The sequence below is a fragment of the Crocodylus siamensis genome, chromosome 2 (assembly GCF_052110815.1).
Source record: "Crocodylus siamensis isolate JL-2025a chromosome 2, ASM5211081v1, whole genome shotgun sequence".
Lineage (NCBI taxonomy): Eukaryota > Metazoa > Chordata > Crocodylia > Crocodylidae > Crocodylus > Crocodylus siamensis.
The window spans coordinates 288,045,730-288,060,184 of NC_143396.1; positions in this window are offsets into that span (position 1 = coordinate 288,045,730).

Below are 14,455 nucleotides of genomic sequence, written 5' to 3' on the forward strand. Positions count from 1 at the left end.
ACTGGGCTCAAATGACTCCAGCCAGGTAGGCATCAAGCCTCTTCTTCAAGACCCCCAGGGCAGGAGCCAGCACCACTTCCCTAGGAAGTTGGTTCCAGATCCTAGCCGCCCTGACTGTGAAGTAGTTCTTGCAGATTTCTAATCTAAACCTCCTCTCCAACAACTTGTGGCCATTATTCCTTGTTATGCCGGGGGGCGCTCGGGGAAACAAGGTCTCTCCCAAACCCTTCTGGTCCCCCCTAGTGAGTTTATAGACGGTCATCAGGTCCCCCCTCGGCCTTCTCTTGTGAAGGCTGAACAGGTTCAGGTCCTGCAGTCTCTCATTGTAGGGTCTGCCCTGTTGTCCCCAGATCATGCGAGTGGCCTCCTCTGGACCCTCTCCATGCTGTCCACATCCCTCTTGAAGTGCGGCACCCAGAGCTGGACGCAGTCCTCCAGCTGCGGCCTGACCAGTGTCACGTAGAGGGGGCGGATCACCTCCTTGGATCTGCTCGAGATGCACCTGTGGATGCACGACAAGGTCCGGCTAGCCCCGCCAACTGTGACCTCGCATTGTCAGCCCATGTTCATCTTATCAGTGTGCTGCTGGTTACTACCGCCCACGTGCAGCACCCTGCACTTGTCAGTATTGAAGCGCATCCTGTTTTTGCTAGCCCACCCCTGTAACCCATCCAGGTCTTGCTGCAGTCTTTCCCTCCCTACTAGCGTGCTCACCTCACCCCAAATTTTGGTATCATCAGCGAATTTAAACAGGTTGCTTTTCACCCCGTCATCTAAATTGCTGATAAAGAAATTGAACAGCGCGGGCCCAAGGACCGAGCCCTAGGGGACCCCACTGCCCACTTCCCCCCAGGTCAAATATGACCTGTCCACTACCACCGTCTGAGTATGACCCTTCAGCCAATCTGCAATCCATCTGACTGTGTAGGCATCAATGCCACAGTCGCCTAGTTTTTAAATGAGGATGGGGTGGGAGACGGTGTCAAAGGCCTTGCTGAAGTCCAGAAAGACTACATCCACGGCGACACCTGCATCCAATGCTTTTGTGACCTGATCATAAAAGGCAATCAGGTCGGTCTGACATGACCTGCCCCTAATGAAACCATGCTGGTTGCCCTTGAGCATCCTCCCTGAAGCCGGCCCATCACAGATGTGCTCCTTGATGAGCTTCTCAAAGAGTTTCCCTACGACTGAGGTAAGACTGACGGGGCTATAGTTGCCCGGGTCCTCCCTCCTCCCTTTTTTAAAGACAGGGACCACGTTAGCGATCTTCCAATCATCTGGCACCTGCCCCAAGCACCACAAGCGCTCGTAAAGCCGTGCCAACGGCCCTGCAATAACCCCAGCTAGCTCCCTCAACACCCTGGGGTGGAGAGCATCTGGACCCGCTGACTTGAACACGTCCAGCCCCTCCAGAAGCTCTCTGACCCGGTCCTCCCCAGCCTGAGGCCTGGAGGTGTTCCCCTCGAGTCCTCAGGGACTCCCCCAGAGCGCCACGAGTTGTGGAAGAGCTTTGCCAGGGCTTCTGCAGTGATTTCGGCCAGCTCCTTCAGCACCCTCGGGTGATGATCATCCAGTCCCACTGACTTGTATATGTCTAATTTTATTAACTGGCCATACACCAATTCTACAGGAAGGGGCTAGCAAGGGGCAAGATGGGCAAGGGGAGGGGAGTATCCACTAAGCCCCCGCACCACCTCCTGCTAAACGATGCCCGAGCCCTGGGGCTACCAACCTAGGGCTCTGCTGGGGGCACACAAAGACACAGATGGTTTCCCTTAGCACAGCTCCCCTGGGCTGGCACCTCTACAGCTGATTAGCTCCTACGTACAATGACTCGGCCCTGCTGCTCTAGGATACCCAACACCCCCCTCCACGCAGTGGAGATCTTCAGCCTCTTCATACTGCACAACTCCACTCCCACACCTGAGCCCTCCTCTCACCAGGTGGTTGGAGAACACGTTGCATAAGCCACACAAAGAGGTTTTGAACATGCTGCGGAAAGCCAGCCAAGACCTGCCCTTATGTTGGGAAACCCAACACTGTACCTAGACCCTGTCCAAAAACCCAGATGGAGCTGATACACGGTCTCTCTGCTGCCTCCAGCATGCTTTGGAGCAGACCCCTTTGTTCGTATAGCTGATTTGGTCAATCCTTTTTTTGTGGTAGGACATCCCAGAATACTCCGCCCACGTGATGCTTGGGCTGAGGCAGCACTGTGCCTGTCTTCCAGGCAAAATGGGACAGTGGCTCAGATTTTCCCCAAATGAGCCTGGTGGGTACCTACAAACACCCAAACCCGTAGCTGCATGGACACCAAGTGAGCCCGGGACTTGTAGCCGGGTAGATGGGCAGGGCCTCCGCTTATGAAATCGAAGTTAAAAAAAAATCAGCATGAACCAAACTGAAAGGCTCTCCGACCTTAGTAAGGACCTGATTCTTTGAGCATTTATACAGGATGGAGTACAAAGCCATGTTAAAGGGAGACCCAAATTAGCAAAAGATGGAAAGAACTGATACTGAGAAGGAAAAAAAAGGTCATTTCTACATGGCAGGGAGGAGTGGATAAGTAAAGAACCAGCCACATAGTTGCTTTGGAGACCAAGTGTAAAAGAAGCTGCAAAAAATGTTGCTCCCGTCACTGCTGTGCACAGGGCTGTCCGCCAGGTCGCTGGCATGTGCCTGCAGGGCGCATCTACACAAGACATTTACTGCGGAGATGCCTAATTAGACCCACCGTAAAGTCTCAACATCTACTGTATATGTACAGCCCTCGTACGCCGCAGGAAATGAATGAACTCTGCCGTAGGTTAGTACTTGTAAGTTGTAAATACAAACCCTAGCCTGTAGTCTTTGGTGCGCAGCAGCACAAGCATAGATGCTGACAGAGCTGGATGGGGCACAAGGGTGCTTCAGTATGGGGGCTGCCTGGTGCCCAGCCCTGCCCTGAAGCACCCTTGGGCCCAGCCAGCCCCTCCGTGGCACGCTGAGCTGGGTTGAAGCAGCCTCAGCCTGGCAGGTTGCCCCCCCACGTCCCCTTGCCAGCTGCAGCTGCTCCAGCCCCTCTCAACGTGCTGCGGTCCTGGGCGCATGTGACGATGAGGCGCCCGGGCACAATAAATTTTGACGCAATATGCACCAGAGTTTATTGCTCCTTGCTAATAGTGCGTGTAGATGCATCCACATCGATTTTTTCGCTTGGTTCTGCACAGTCTTCCAGCCTTCCAGGAGCTTTGTTACAACTGAGCTTTTAAAGGAGCTACTAGAAATCAAAGTTGTGTTTTTTCAGTAGCATTTTTAAAAAAAAAAAGAGAGTGGCCAGGCATACCCTGGACAGCTACAGTCCTCCCCTACACACTCGGCAACCTTCCCATCCCGACCCTTCATTGTCATGAACACGATTCAGATTGACACCTGCTCCTGCATTTCCACAAAGCCTCTTCTTGTGAAGCTGCCAAAGATGGAATAACTTCCAGCAGGCTTTTAGATGAACACGCATCCTCTGCGCCAGGACGACCGGTCGCACTGATGACAGTCATTTCTGCTGAGCGGTAATGACACCTGGTGGCTACAAAAATATATTCAGATTTCTAAGGCTCCAGCTGTATATGCTGCATTTATATCTTTTAATGGGTAACTAGATAGAAGTTGTACAAGTATGTACTATGCTGCACGTGACTGCAAAGATGGTGGGAAGCACCAATACAGCCATGTGCACCAGGCCTGGGGTAGTATTTTTCTTGTAACACACAGTGGAAGGAGCAGTGAATACGGAGGAGCATCAGGGAAGTGAAGTGCAGCTCCCAGTCCCTAGAGGACCTGGGGACAAGCCCCTCCCTATTTTTTAGATCCTCAGGATGCCGCAACCTAGGCTTGGCTGCAGTTTCTCCCATGAGCTTGGCCAAACAGGGATGTGGCCTTTGTGCCGCTAGTCCAGTGCAAAGGATCAAGGCTGCAACTGAGATCAAGACACTTATACACCCAAAAGGCAGACAAGGCTCTTTGGGTAAATCTGGTATCTTTTATTAGACCAAGTCAAATAGTTGGAAACGTTCTTCCAAATTCTTTTCAAATAGTTGGGAAAATTTGGCACAGGAGAATGTTTCCGACTATTTGAGCTGGTCTAATAAAAGATATCAGATTTACCCAAAGAGCCTTGTCTGCCTGTGTCCTTAGACCGACACAGCTACAACCTATACACCCAAAAAGCACATTAGTCACCACAGCCGCAGCCAGGATATTTTGTAGGTATTACAGCAACCTACACAAGGACTAACACACTGGTACTGCTCCAAGTAGCTCTCCATTGCCCTTTTTCTTTGCCTTCAGAGGCCCAACTCCATGCCGAAGGCTTAAGCACAATTCACTATTGCTCTCTCCCCCAGCTTCGATACCCTCTTCCATTCCAGCTGGGGAACCAAGGGTAGCTTCATTACAGCATTTAGTTTCCCAGCTGCTTTCTGGGGCAGGAGGCTGGACTCGATGAGCTGCCGAGGCGCCTTCCAGCCGTGATGTCTATGAAATCTGTGAGTTCCTCCACAGGCAACACAGCCGTGCGGCTGCTTCCTGGGCTTTCCTACACGCACGTTGCTCTGTTTCTAGGAAGCGATGGAGAGTGGGATCAGCCCTCTTACACGCTGCGCTGGCGGGATGATTTGGGGAGCTCATACATGGCTTAGGACTTCAAGTTGGCCTTAGAAAAAGTGTGGAAAAAGTATGGAAAAAATGCTGCATTATTAAAGCCCCTTCATCAAAGTATAACCGCCTCTGTGGATAAGGCCTCATCACCCCCAAACCAAAGGCAGGTTAATTTTAAGTCTTAAAAGGCAGCTATTGAACAGTACAAAGGGAGAGGGAGAGAGTGAGGTGGGTGATGCCTAGTGCGTGAGTAGGTTTGGCCAGGGGGGAGTTGCATTCAGTGGCTTCAGAGCAAGCTGGTGAGTGCCCATCAGTGCAGCATAGCCAGTTTGCCGTTTCCTTTTTGTTTGGGTTTTTTTTTTTTTTTTAAGTAGCTATTTGCCTCTGCCTTATAAAAGCCTACAAATATAACTGCACCTGGGGCGGCAGGTCCGTGTCTGTGGGATTGCAGGGGAAAAAGAATGACCTGCTTAATTCGAACGATGACCAAGGTTTAAGAGGCCAGGGAGGGAGCAGCACTAGGTACCAGGATGCTGAGCTGCACTGGGACACAGGTGCAACCCCTGCGCTCGAACAGACTACAAGCCTCCCTTAAAAAGGGGAGGCACTGAGGATGTAACAAGTGATTTCTTGGGACAAATAAAAAGAAAACTGGGAAGGGCGTGAAGTGACAGGTTCATTACAAGGGATCAGGAAGGGGAGACCAAGCAGAGCACACCGGCCAGTGCCCACTGTCCCCTGAATGAGCCTATGGATGCCAACCCGTGAAACTCTGCCAGAAGATGTGAGTGGAGGAGTGAGAGGTAGACAGTGCCGCACTTGCCCGGGTTGCTCCCTTCCCGGTCAGGTCGATGCAAGCTTGCCAGTGCCAGGAGGAGGTTGGCCAGGAGGCCCCAGGGCGCGGTGGGGTTGTGGATGGGGAGTGTGTAAAAGGAAAGGGGCAGGGAGAAGTGCAGCCAGGGCCTCAGCGGGGGCTTCTGGAGGAGGCAGAAGAGGGACTGCAACCTGGCACACTTGGGGAAGGGGTGCTTCAGGGTCTCCCTCCGTTGGCAGAAAGGGCAGGGGTCAGGGGTGTCCATAAAGCGTGCCAGGTGCACGCCCAAGGCGATGGCTCCCCAGAGGAGCCTCAGTGCAGGACCAGGGGCCCTAAATCATCCAAAGCTGACACCGCCCAGCTCCTTGGAAACCAAGTCAAGCCAGTCCTGAGGTCGCTGCGACCATTGGGGCACCTTAGCTGCAACAACCCTTTTAAAAGGCAATCCTGGAAGTGACGGTACAGTTCACGCCATGTCTGAGCCTGTATGCTTTGCAGGGTGAAGCTGCAACGCTGAGGGCTTGTGGTGCATCGGGATGGTGGCGAGGGGTTATACAGAGCGGCAGCAAACACCCGCGCAGAACCGCGGCGGTGCTCCAGCTTCTGACCACCGCCTTTATTTCAAAGGATGTGGCTTCTCTGACCGGGTGCAGGAGACGGCCGGGGAGCTCCTGCTAACTGGAGAAGTGATGGAAGTAAAAACAGCAGCAAACAGATAGTGAGTGGGTCGTGGGCCACCTGAATACAAAGGCTCAACTTCAGCTGTACTGCTTACCTTGAGTTCAAAGCCTGTGGGGAGACCCCACGGCAGGAGATGGGCCTCACGGGTTTTTTTTTACAAGAGAAATCCATCGCCAGGAATATAAAACTAACTGGCAAGGCTCAACGAATCCTCTGGATCAGTGATTCTCAACCTTTTATGGGCTCAAGGTCTCCCTCAGATGATGCCGGGTCTGGGCCTTCATTCATTTTTTAAACCAGGGGATAATATTATATCATTCTTGTGTTGCCAATGCAGCCCTTTTTTGGAGTGGGTGTGTGTGGCTGCAGTGACTCCGTCTCCCCAGTGGCAGATCCGGTTAACAGGAGGGCCCCAGTGAGTCTGATTTATTCAGGCATCAGGTGGCAATAGGCATTTATTTAGGGGTGGGCGTCAGGTGACAATCTGCAATGTAAGCCACCAAACTCAGCCTGGAAACCAGATAACGAAATGACCTTTTTTTGCAGAATAATTTTGGGGCCTGACCCCAGGCCCCCCTACCTTGCACGTAGCCTCAGCTGTGCCTCAGCTGTCCCAGGCGGCACGCGGACTTTCACTGCCCCGCCATCGCGCTGACCACACACACATCTGCAGCCTTTTAGGGACAGCTCGCCGGGGCGCTGCTCCATAGCATCGGTCTGCACCGCTCTCCGTTTAGGTCTCCTCTGCAGGGAAAGCATTGCTCCTCCCAGCTGCAGTCAGACCCGGCTCCTCCACGGGGCATCTTTCATTTGTTCTCGGAGGGAGCGACTCTGCTCCCCACTTCCATCCAACCCGGCCCTGGGGACAATGGTCCTCCTTTGAAGCTGCTTTCTCCCACCTTCCCTCTTGCTGGCACCCAAAGCAGCCTGGGGGCTATCGTTAAAACCATGGTCCTCTTTTTCTCATTTCTATGGGCTTTTGGTAGCCCATTCCCCCTCGCACTGGTTGGTGGTGTCTTGCATCGCCCCTCCCAGCTCCCGAGGCAGGTTAGGAGTCATAATGAAGCCGCAAATCTGTTTTTCCTGGTGCTGGAAGCCCGTGCGTTTCCCCGAGGACTGACCCCCTGAACAGAAAGAAGAGGAAGTCGGCATCTCTAATGACAGAACCACTCGTAGAGAAGCCCGGCAGGGTGAAGGGCACGCAGACTTGGGTCCACAGCTCATTGTCTCTGTCGTTGTCAAGTCATTGTCTCTCACTCTCTCTTTCTAAGTGTTACCCTCCCTATTTCCAGGAGCTCTCGCTGTCCAGAGACATCAGCTGTTTTGATCTAATCGCTTCTGCGATCTTTCGGAGGGCATAAAGCCCTTGTGCACTCTTGTACAAAATGGATGTCTTTATTTTTTTGCGGCGCTCTTTCCCCTCTCCTCAAACCAGAAGTCCTTCCAGCACGGGCGACTGGTGCCTCCCGGGTCAGCGATCGGCGCGCAGGGGGCCTTTCGCCGAGCCAGCAGCGCTTCCAGTTTCGTGGCTGGCACTTCCAGGGGGTGCACGGCCGATCTCAGGGGGCGCACGTGCGCCCGTGTGCACCCCTGCACGGCGCCAGCGCCTTCCAGGGGGATGCGGCGGCTGTTCCTTGAACACTAAAAACTAGCCGTGTTCTTCGCTGTCCCTCACAGCTGTGAGATAAATAAGATACACTTTGAGTCATTCCCTTTGCTTTTCCCTCTTGAATCCCAGCAATTACTTTACTTTGGTGTCTCTGCACTGATATATTTTTTTTTGTATTCTTCCATAATAAACTTTTCCGACGGAGCGATTGAATAGGGTGCTGATCTGGACAGGCTCGTGAGATGACCGTCATAGTACTGCCTGCTCAACTGGTACAGAAAACCCAAGGCTTGGCTTAAAAAATCGTAAGATTTTCTAAACTAATGATAAAGCGAAGGCTTCTTATTTTCCTTCTGCTTCATGAAGCTGGAGGAAAAAGCTGCTGCTCCCGTGTGTGCGGCGGTTTAAGGGTCCACCTCCAATTTTGTACAGCGTGTAAACTATGTCTGTCTTCCCGCCTGCTCGGAGAGGACCGTCCCCCTGCACTACCTGCCATCGCTGTCCTGCAGGTCCCACCGCCGCCTCCTCCTGTCCCCCAAGGAGTCCCTGCACCCATTCCCTTCCAACCCCAAAATCGGGGCCTCGTCCCCCCTCCCACCTTTCACGCTCAACATCTATGAACATAGTGCTGTCTAGGCCCCAAAGCACAGAGGGGCAACCAGTTGCTCCTGTCTTCTTGAAAGCTGGGCAAGGTATTGGCCGTCTTGACCCTGCACCATCTGGTCTCCACATCTACTGGGGGCCAAGGGGTCTCTACTGTTGAGAAGTGGTGGCCCCCTTGCTGGTTCGAGCCCCGTGCGCAGCAGAGGAAAGGGCGGGTATTTTGAATAATAGAAAGAAGCTCAGTTAACACAGCTCGTTGTGTTTTGAGGTAAAGGAAGAAAACCCGAAGTGGAATAAAAATTCCAGAAGTTGGCATCGTGCTGCTCTCTGGTGGAAGCAGGAAGGAGAGCAACAACGAGGCCGAGCCAGAGCCCGGCATACCCAAAGGAGCTGGCCTCACCGGGCGCCCGGGATTGCCACTCTCCCACCTGGAGGCAGGCTCTGCTTCGGCTAGTGCTTCTTGCTCCACTGTCTTCCTGACCAGTTGCTGCCCCGGCTGATATTATAACAGGAGAAAAGCCTTGGACTGATAATGGAGGCACTCAAAAGATGTAGGTAGCATGCTGCTTTTACAGGGAAAGTTTTCATCCTGGAAGATATGGTGACTGCCGCTCTTCCCTGTGTGCGGATGCTCTTTCAGAAAATAGCGTCTTACCAAGAGGAGCTTTAAATTACATGTGAGCTGCTTACAGTTTCTGAATGAGGTTGCTTGCATCTGCTAGCCTCCTGGTTCAGTCTGAAAATACCAGTACCTACTTCAGTCGTGTGTGTAGGTGCCGTTTGCTCCACGTTAGGCCCGTGTGAAGCGCCCAGTATTCGCTTTGGATTTGGCCGACTGGGGGGCAGTGATTCGAGTCGGTGATTGGAATCGCTGTCCCAAATCGATTTGGCCGAATCTCCAAATCAGCCAGGCCCATTCCCCTCCCTGGCAATGGCTGCCCTGCCTGCCCCAGCTCCCAGCACTTTGGAAACAAAAGCCCCAACTCAGCAGGTGCTGCTGGGCGGGGGTGTGATTCCCGCTGCCCCCCACTCCCCTCACTGTCCCAGCCCCCCCACGGCTGCCCCCCCCAGCTCTGGCCCTTTAAGCAACGCCCCCCAAACTCATCGACTCACCGATTCCTGCCCATCGGCGGCGGGAGGGTGATCCCCACTACCCCCTGCTGCCGCAGCCCACGGGGGCTCTTCCATGAGCCACCCGAAGCCCCGAGGCCGCTGCAGAGCTGGTGAGTCCTGGGGTGGGGGTGGAGGGTTCTTAAAGGGCCATAGCTGGGGTGGGCAGGGCAGCCATGGGGGGCTGGAACAGCGGGGGGGGGAAATCGCGGCGCTCGTGGCAGAGCCCCCCATGGACCGTCCTGCTGCCTGGCAGCACTCAGTGAGTGGGACTTTTTTTTAAAGCACCGGGAGCTGGGGCAGGCAGGGCAGCTGTGGGGGGGCTGGGGGAGCAGGCAGGGGCTGGGGCCTGGCAGGGTCCCAGACCCCCCTCCCCCATCCTTACTTACCAGCTTGGAGTCTGGGTCCAGTTCCCTGCGGCAGCAGGCAGGGATTGCCTGAATCAGCGAAGCTCTCCAAATCTTTTCTGAAGATTTGGAGAGCTTCAAATCGATTCAGACCTTTTTACTGGTCCCCTGATTTGACACGGATTTGGAGATTCGGCCACTGAATCGGGCTGAATCTCCTCCAAATCGAATCAGCACCCAAAGCGTTGTGCAGCCCTACTCCATATGTCTTGGTATATCCTCCAAGTCATTTTATTATAGCAGCCTGACTGGTACAAAGCATGTTGGGCTCTATCGACTCACGGGGCTCCATTTGGGCTTGGGTCCCTGCTCATGAAGTGATTGCTGCAGGCTCTGGCCTGAGTTACCATTGTCATTGCAGTCTTTGCATCTGAGGTGGATATCATTTGTTCAGAGTGGATGCCTGATAGCCATGAAAAATGGTTGCTCTAGCCAGATCTCTCTATCTTCGGCAGTGAAGTGCACAACTGTAACAGCTGCAGCTGGATTTGCAGCAGGGCTCAGGATCCCAGCAAAGGCAGAGTGGGAAAGTGTGCAGAAAGTTGTTGCTTGCAAGAGCATATGGGACTCAGCCAGGCTCAGACAGTGTACATAGAGGGGATTGCAAAATCGCTTCAAATGAAGTTGTACTTTTGTATATTGTGGGGGGTGGGTATAGGTTTGTGGGGGGCTATGGCTGTGTGGATATGTGGGGTGTGGGTGGGCATGGAGTATGTGGGGCAGTATGTGTGGGGGGAGGGTGCCTGGGCTGTGTGAGGGGGTGTGGGTGTTGGGGTCAGGGTGTATGGCAGTACAAGGGGAGTGTGGGTGCATGTGTATGGTGGAGAGTGTGTGGGACTCATCCTATGAACACCCCCCCATGCATTCTGTCCCTAGCTGCACACCCAAACCCACACACCCACTCTGCCCCTGGGTCCACAGCCAAACCCACTCACCCACACTGCCCCTGGCTGCACACCCACACCCACCCAGCCACACTGCCCCTGGCTGCACACCCATGCCCACCCTCCCACTCTGCCCATGGCTGCACACACACACACCACCCACCCACTGTGCCCCGGCTGTACAACCACACCCACCCACACACTGTGTTCTGGCTCCACAACCGCACCCACCCACCCATTCTGCCCCTGGCTGCACAACCACACCCACACACCCACTCTGCCACTGGCTATATACCCACACCCGTGCACCCACCCACTCAGCCCTTGGCTGCACACACAACACACAGCACAGACCTCTTACATACTCTCACATACAAACTCATCGGGGAGGTCAACAGCAAACAGGTAGAGCCCTTTTCTCCCCCAGCACTGCCTGGGGTGACGAGGAGCAATGGTAATAAGCTGATGGAGATTAGGTTTAGATTAGAGATCAGGAGGCAACTTTTACAGTTAGGGTGGCCAAAATCTGAAGCCATCTTCCCAAGGAAGTGGCCCTCGCCCCTCCCTTGGGCAAATTCAAGAGGCAGTTGGATGATCACCTGTCTGGGGTCTTGTAAACCCAGCATTCATTCCTGCCTGTGGCCGGGGGTCAGGCGAGGTGATCTGTTCAGGTCCCTCCTGACCCCAGCTCCTATGAAACTATGAAACCCACAATACACACACCCACACAGTCCCACAACACACCCTACCGGAGGCTCCATGCTCCCCAGCCCTGCAGTGCATCTGGGCCACGTGGTGCTGACAGTGCCAACAGGCAGGGAGTGCAATTGCTGGGGGTGGGCTGGGCTGGGCTGCTCAGTCCTGCTGAGGCTCCCCCTGGGTCCTACTGCCACTGTCTTCTAAATCAGCTTTGACAGGAGCCAGGGCAAGTCAATATTGTTTTAAAGCCTGAGGGCTCCCACCACCTCTGGCTCCCTGCATGAGGAGATGTGGCCAGTGCAGCCAATTGCTGCCCACCCTCTCCAAGGCACATGCACAGTTGGCCCCCAGTGTTACGGACAGACAGATGGAAGAAACTAAGCCTTTTATTGTATTAGAATATCCTGTTCTACTATTAACCTCATTCATATGTTGACTGTTTTGTAAATACTAAACTGTGTAAAGAGTTAGACTGAATGTACTCCAGTATGTGGGGAAACCACAAGAAACCATGGAGAGATGGCCCCAGGCTTAGGGGCGGGGAAGTTGACCAAGGCTATTTGACACCCCAGGACCCTGAATCCAGCTGTGGCTGTGGGTAGCACCATGGCTAGGGTTACACAAAGGTCAGTATAATGGATTTCTACCAACCAGAGGCAACCTTCTGAATAAAAGCTGAGCATATCTAAGACAAATTGCAATGACTCAGTCTAGTCCACTGAAATAATCTAACATTGCCTCTGCCCAACTCTTACAGTGTCTTCTGCTCTAAGAAAGGTCAACCAGGTGGCCCTTCACTTAGGCATGAAGTATCCTTTCACAGGCATGTCTCACTATGGAAGGCATTTCTCACTCTGTCCATAGTATGGTCTAATTCTAAACATCAGCTACCACAATCTGACTTTCCTTGGAGAGAAACAGTGTAGCTTGTTTCCCCCTTTGCTGCTTCAGGAAATGGCGAATGAGTCTTTTAAGCATACAGTATGGTGGTGGCTTTTAATTTGCTCCCATGTTCTATTATAAATTGGTCTGAGTTTAAACATGTGCATGCAAACATATTTCATATATCTTACTGGTTTTCTTTATCCTAGTATATATTTTAAACTTTAAGTTATCCTAAATGAGATAATATTTAGTTGCTTGCCTGGATGAATTTCAGGTGCTAGAGATAATAATGTTTTAAATATTTAAATAGGAATTCTCTAGTGAGATCTGAGGTTATTTTAACTGATTTGTTTCAGGCTAGGAAATGATGGCCACTTTTCCCCGTGTAGTCTTTCAAGGAGTGCTGTGAAAATAATAAGCAAAATGAAATGGTGGTGAAATCCCTGAAGAGGAAATGTTCTTCACATGCAATGTATTCTGACTGGCAGGGGAAAAGTCTACGTCTTTGTTAATGGGAAGAAGATGACGGTATTGCAAGTTTGGGGCTGACAGGTGAGTGACAGAGTGCTTTGAAATGGTCTCTCATCTTAGCCATTATGCAAAATGGGATAATTTGGTTAATAGCTGGCTTGGCAGGAAGGGATGTGATTTTTATTTTTATAGCACATAAGATTTATTCTGCTTTGGCTTATCAACCCCTACACTATTGTATAAAATGAAACACCTTTTTCATACATTCCTGAAAGATCAGCCAATCGTATCAAAGCTTTGGGTTCTGCCTAAAATTCTTTGCTTCTATTCTTCCCCAATATCTGATAGCCGATCTTTAGAACTGGCAGACAGGTGAATGCAGGGCTTGTTGACTGCCACCTTCTTAGCTTTCAGATTGCCAAAGGCCTCTTAGTGAGTAGGTTCTTGTGAGAGATGCCAGTCTGAAATCTATTCATACAGCAAACCAGGCACAGAAATGGAGATAATACAAGTTTTTACATCTCAGTGTGCTACATGGCTTCAAGTCTGCTTTGGAGTGACAAGTTCTAGGTAGGTGACAAATATAGGGTCCCTCTGCCCCTGTCAGGCTTTCACTTCTCTGCTAAGGCTGCTAACAGCAATTGTATTTCAGTGGCTCCTTTAATCTGATCGTCTTCATCATATTACTATTATTGTGTGTGTTTTGGTGGCACCGTTGATACATTCCAGACACGCACATGGGGAGCAAGTTATTCTGTTATCTTCCAATGGGGCTGTTCATGTGCTTAAAGGTAATCATGTATGTACAGACTTTGCTCAATCAGGGCTTCAGTGAGTTACTTTCCATGGGCCTTTGTACACACCATGTTTTTTGCCCTTTCTTGCGCTGCAAGTGCATAACTGTGCATGGGCGGGATTTCCTGACGCTTTAAAAGTCTTTCTGGTGCATTAAACTAAAATTCCTCAGACATAGTTTAGTTTGCTCTCTGGGAATGAAAGCATTGTGTCCATGGATTCATTGCATGCAAACACAAAGGCACTCAAAGACGTGCTCACAAGCAGAGAAAACAAGGTACTAAGCATGTGGAACACCTACATAAGAAGGACCTTCCTCTGTACCTTGATGCAGCCAAGGTGAATGGTTCTTAAGTCATCAAGGTCAGATGAGATTTACGCAAACGGAGTCGAGCAATTGACTGAGGTCATTGTGGAGCCCTTGGCTGTCATTGTTGAGAACTCATGGAAGCTAGGTGAGGTCCCAAATGACGGGAAAAATGGCAAAGATAGTGCCTGTTTTAAAGGGAACAAGTCTGTAATTCCCAGGATCATCCCTGCCAGCTTAACCTCAAAACCCAGAAAAGCTTGGGAGCATGTCATCACAGGATCTATTTCTTTGTACTTATAGAATAGCAAGGTGGTCAGGAACAGGCAACATGGACTTCTTGAGAGTGAGTCATGCCTGACCAGCCCATTTGCAAAATAAATTACATGAAAGTCACATATGGCAGAGAACAAAACTTGGCAACTATTCTGACCAGCCCCTGAATTTCTCCAGAATGAACAGGGACCGCAGCAGTATCCCTGCTCTGTGCCTTGGGTGATCACCTGTCCCATCACCATGTTTTATATTTGGCAAGGAGAGCTGGAAGAACTG